This window comes from Myotis yumanensis, unplaced genomic scaffold (genome assembly GCF_028538775.1).
Source record: "Myotis yumanensis isolate MYYU_CA2020_CCGP unplaced genomic scaffold, mMyoYum1.0.hap1 SCAF_2, whole genome shotgun sequence".
Classification (NCBI taxonomy): Eukaryota; Metazoa; Chordata; class Mammalia; order Chiroptera; family Vespertilionidae; genus Myotis; species Myotis yumanensis.
In genome coordinates, this window is record NW_027223753.1 from 209,730,778 (window position 1) to 209,736,145 (window position 5,368).

The following is a 5,368-nucleotide window of genomic DNA, read 5'->3' on the forward strand; positions in this document are numbered from 1 at the left end:
TCCTAGTTCGTAGCTACTAGGTTGCTTGACAGTATTTACTAGGCTACTGGTTACTGGTTCCTATGTTACTGGTTACTAGTTTCCAGGTGACTGGTTACCAGTTTGTTAGGTGAAGTATTACATCTACGCATCTATATCAGTGATGGCGAATCTTTTGAGCTCGGCGTGTCAAAATTTTGAAAAACCCTAACTTAACTGATACCGTGTCACATATAGAAATATTTATAATTTTTTTTTATATTTGCAACCATAGTAAAAAAAAAAGATTCATATTTTTTTAAAATATATTTTATTGATTTTTTACAGAGAGGAAGGGAGAGAGATAGAGAGCCAGAAACATCGATGAGAGAGAAACATCGATCAGCTGCCTCCTGCACATCTCCTACTGGGGATGTGCCCGCAACCCAGGTAAATGCCCTTGACCGGAATCGAACCTGGGACCTTTCAGTCCACAGGCCGACACTCTATCCACTGAGCCAAATCGGTTTCGGCAAGATTCATATTTTTGATATTTATTTTATATATTTAAATGCCATTTAACAAAGAAAAATCAACCAAAACTATGTATAAAATGAACAAAAACAGAAAAACAATGTACATTTAGGAAAAAATAATAATAAAGACAATGATAATCAAATGGTACGAAAACTAGAAATTAGTGACTTTTTTGGTGCTGAAGTTTGTCTGCTAATTCTTCTATTGCAGGTTCATACTTGGTACACTTCAAGGCCAAGGAAGTGCCACTAACTTCATCTGTTAGCCGGTTTCTTTTGTTTGTTTTAGTATTATTTAATGCTGAGAACAAAGTCTCACAAAAATATGTTGATGAAAAAATTGTTAGCAAAGCCATCGCTAGATTTTTTATGTCCCTAAAAGTGTCAGGTACTCTGTTCCAAGCACTCAAAATTTCTTGTTCATAGTTGCACTCTTCTTCATTATTCCAACGATTTCGTTCCAGATTTTCAAGTTTCGACCTTAAGTCGACAAACACATGAGTCCAAATGCTACCTTGAAAATCTGCAAGTTGCATCTCTAAATTGTCAATTTGCATCCATTGGAAATCCTTTAATTCCAAAGTACTGTAAACAACTACATCCGGATACTTAATTATTTTAATGGTCTGTTCTAGGCTTCTAAATTGATCAAATCTTTCGCTGAACTGTTCAAATAACGAGTTTACTATATTCTGGTACATAAGTATGGACTCCATTACACTCATTGTAATGGCCTTCTCAAAAATACTTTTTTATCCGAGGAAAATACTTACAAGTTTTAGTTTCAATATCTCGCTTGAAAATTTTAAGTTTACTTTCAAAAGATTTGATGTATCCAAACATAACATCAATACTTTTGCCAAAACCTTGTAATTTTAAGTTCATTTCATTCATATGAACAGAGAGCTCTGTAAAAAACATCAAATTGCTGACCCACTTATGATCATTGATCTGAGGAAAGTTTGCCATATCCTTCTTCTCAATAAAGACTGTAATTTCTTCAAAGCACTCCACAAATTGCTCAAGTACTTTACCTCGACTCAGCCATCTCACATTATTGAACATCAGTAGTCCACTGTAGGTTGAATCAACTTCCTGTAAAAGTGCAGAAAATTCTCGCTTGTGAAGGGGTCGAGAAGCTATAAAATTCACAATTTTTGTTACAACTGACATGAAATCATTCAATTCTGAGAATCCAGATTTGGCACACAACACCTCCTGATGGATAATGCAATGAAAAGGTACAAGTGGATGTCTAATAGCTTCCATAAGCAATTTCAGGAATCCCACATTTTTTCCCACCATATTTGGTGCCCCATCTGTCCTGACTGACACAATTTTAGAGATATCAATGTTTAGGTCACTGAATGTTTTTATAACAACCTTATATATATCGTTTCCTGATGTACTTATTGGCACTGATTCTAACTTTATCAACTCTCCTCTCATTGTGAGACCATCAGGATATCTAGCAATAATGGCCAACCGTGCATTTGATGACATCAGCAAGAGAAATTGAAAAATATTTACAACTATTTAAGTCTTTTTTTAATTGATGTACATTTTTTGTTAAGATCTATTATTCTGATAGTATTTCTACTGAGTGCTAACTCAGAAATTTTTTTAATAATAATATCTTTATTTTTCATATCGTGAAATAGAGCTGGTGCACATCTTAGAATTGTTTCCTTAATAAATTCTCCGTCACTGAGGGCTTTTCCATGCTGAGCTATGGAGTGAGCAATACAGTAACTTGCTGATGTTAAATTTGTAGAGCATCTTACAAATTTAATGATGGAATTTAATTGACTTTTATAGAGGTGTAGCTGCCTAGAAATGTATTCCTTCCTTTCATCGATACTTTTTTCTAGAGCTGACAATGATTAGTTTCAAAATGTCTCATTACATTCCACGTTCTGCTTACTACCATTTCATTACACAGTATGCACAATGATCTGTTGTTTCTGTCAACAATCCCCTACATCTCGATGCATATGTCTTGAAAGGGTCGGCTACTGCTACTTCCACTTCCTTTATCATTCAATCTTGCTTTTTTATTTTTTTGATTCTCCATCACAAGGCTGCAAAAATAAATAAATATAAATCATGCGTTTTTTATAAAAGGTTGATAGGTTTCTTACCTATTAACTTTTTTGCAGTGTTGTTGCACTGACTCCTGGTGCAAAACAATTCAGAGATAGTATGTATAGCCAACAAATATATGGTGTTGTAATCAATTATCCAACACTAAGAATGTCTCGTCGAGCACTGTTGTGTGGTAAATGATTTTCCTTCCACGTCCCACGTGGTTCAGGGTTCAGGATCTGAAAGCGGAGCCGCACACAAATGAAAGAAAAGAGACAAGAGATAATTTGGAAATATTGGGGGACCAGGTGGGCAAGTCCAACTCAAGAGGAAGGACTTCCCCCGAGGACTGCCGCTGTTGCTTAGGCCTCACCAAGCTTTTATTGATTTGGGATACACCCATAGCTTAGCCCTTAGGCAGGTAAGTTCCAGTAACAGACAGACTATCTCATCGACAAGGATTTACATGAGTATCTAATCAATAAGGAATTAAATGAATTAAGGTGGGGAGGATGCTTCAGCTAGCATTACCTAGATTAACTGGGTGGTGCACAGCTCCGACCTTTGCTAGGGCTTCGAAAGTCACCAGCTTTTGGGGGTCTCTACTATGCTTTTCTGCTAGTGAAGACAATAGGTGGTCTCCCACACTGTTGCACTGTATATCCTTTTCTTCTAACCCTCCCACTCCTGTCTCCTAACGAACATGGTGATGAAGTACGTCCATTTGCCAAATACACCCAAACACACTAGAAGCTTACCCAGGCACATGTTGACAATAACGAGGTTGTTTCCAGAATCGGGCATTTTGTCACTCGAGTAAAAATAAAATGTCATGAGTAAAGATTAATCTCTATAGTGCAATTCTTAAACCTTTTTATATTAATGTCAATATTGGAACAATGTATCTTGAATGTTTTCTTTTTTTAATTAAATCTTTATTGTTCAGATTATTACATTTGTTCCTCTTTTTTCCCCCCATAGCTCCCCTCCACCCGGTTCCCACCCCACCCTTCACCCTCACTCCCCACCCACTGTCCTCATCCATAGGTGCACGATTTTTATCCGGTCTCTTCCCGCATCCCCCACTCCCCTCCCCCCCCCAGCCACCCAAGAATAGTCCGTTCACTTCCTTTCTATGCCCCTGATTCTATTATAATCACCAGTTTATTCTGTTCATCAGTGTTATGCCCAGATTTCAGGATCCCCATGAGACCACACCAGGGAGCCAGCCGAGTCTTATGCAAAAGCAGAGAGTCTTTTATTCAAACCCGGGTTTGGCTCCCCTACCCTCCTTACTGACGCAGCGGCAAGTGGCAGAGAGAGAGCCAGCCCTGTGGGGAGAGGGGTTTTATAGGGGGTTGGAGTAAGGGGAGGAGAAAAGACTGTGGGCCCTGCCGATTGGCTAGGCGCAAGTCGGTGTCTTGTTACACAGGATGTGGTCATATCTATGGCGCGCACTTCCCTTGATTGTCATTGGTTAGTTTAAAGAAGTCCTGGGTGTGGCTAGCAGAGGCTTGGACTTCCGGGAGGAAGCTTCTTGCTGAGCACATGGCTGCTGACCAAAATGGAGGATTCAGGGCAAGATGGAGGGCATAGCCTTCGCCCTTTCAATCAGATTATTTATTCACTTGATTTTTAGATTCACTTGTTGATAGATGTGTATTTGTTGCTCATAATTTGTATCTTTACCTTTTTCTTCTTCATCATCTTCTTAAAGGATACCTTTCAGCATTTCATATAATACTGGTTTGGTGGTAATGAACTCCTTTAGCTTTTTCTTATTTGTGAAGCTCTTTATCTGACCTTCAATTCTGAATGATAGCTTTGCTGGATAAAGTAATCTTGGTTGTAGGTTCTTGGTATTCATCACAGACAGTCCTGTTTCTCCTGTATGAGTCTGGGTCCCCAGAGACTCGCTTGGAACTGGAGCTCAGAGCTTGAGACTCCCTCCCGATTGAAAAAGACAACCGTGTCCTCAGCCGCCAGCCGTGTCCACATGCGCCTCTGTACCTTTGTATTTTACTTCCGCACTGTACCTCCTCTGAGTCTCGGTATGCTTTTCTCTTTCCTTCTAGTTGTAGAATTTCCACTCAGCCAGCCTTCCTGTGGTTCTGGATGATGTCCGTTCTGTCTTTTAGTTGTATTTTTGAAGTGGTTGTGCGAGGCAGCAAACTCCGGTGTTTACCTATGGCATAGGTCCTATGCCGCCATCTTGGTTTCTCTCTCGTATCTTGGATGTTTTCACTATGTATCTTTGCTATGCAACACCGATGTACACATTTAAATCCGGTTTTAGACTTGCATTATTGATCATGAGTAACGTGAGTAATAATATTACTCAAGTGATGCCCAACTCTGGCCGTTGCGAGAGACAAATATTTGAATTATGCAATTTTTTGTTTCTGTCAATCCGTGTCACCCAAAATGAGTTCACATGTCACCTCTGACATGTGTGTCATAGGTTCGCCATCACTGGGATAGAGACTGCTATTTTTCTATACAGTTATTTATTTACTAGAGGCCCAGTGCACAAATTCGTGCACCAGTGGGGTCCCTCAACCTGGCCTGCGGGATCTGGCTGAAACTGGATCTCTGACATCCCCCAATGGGTTCCAGATTGCGAGAAGGCACAGGCCAGGCCAACGGACCTGACTGATCGGCCAGACCCCAGCAGCAAGCTAACCTACCGGTGGGAGCATCTACCCACTGGTGGTCAGTGCACATCATAGTGAGTGGTTGAGTGGCCTTAGCATGTAATTAGCATATTACACTTTTATTGGTTGAATGGA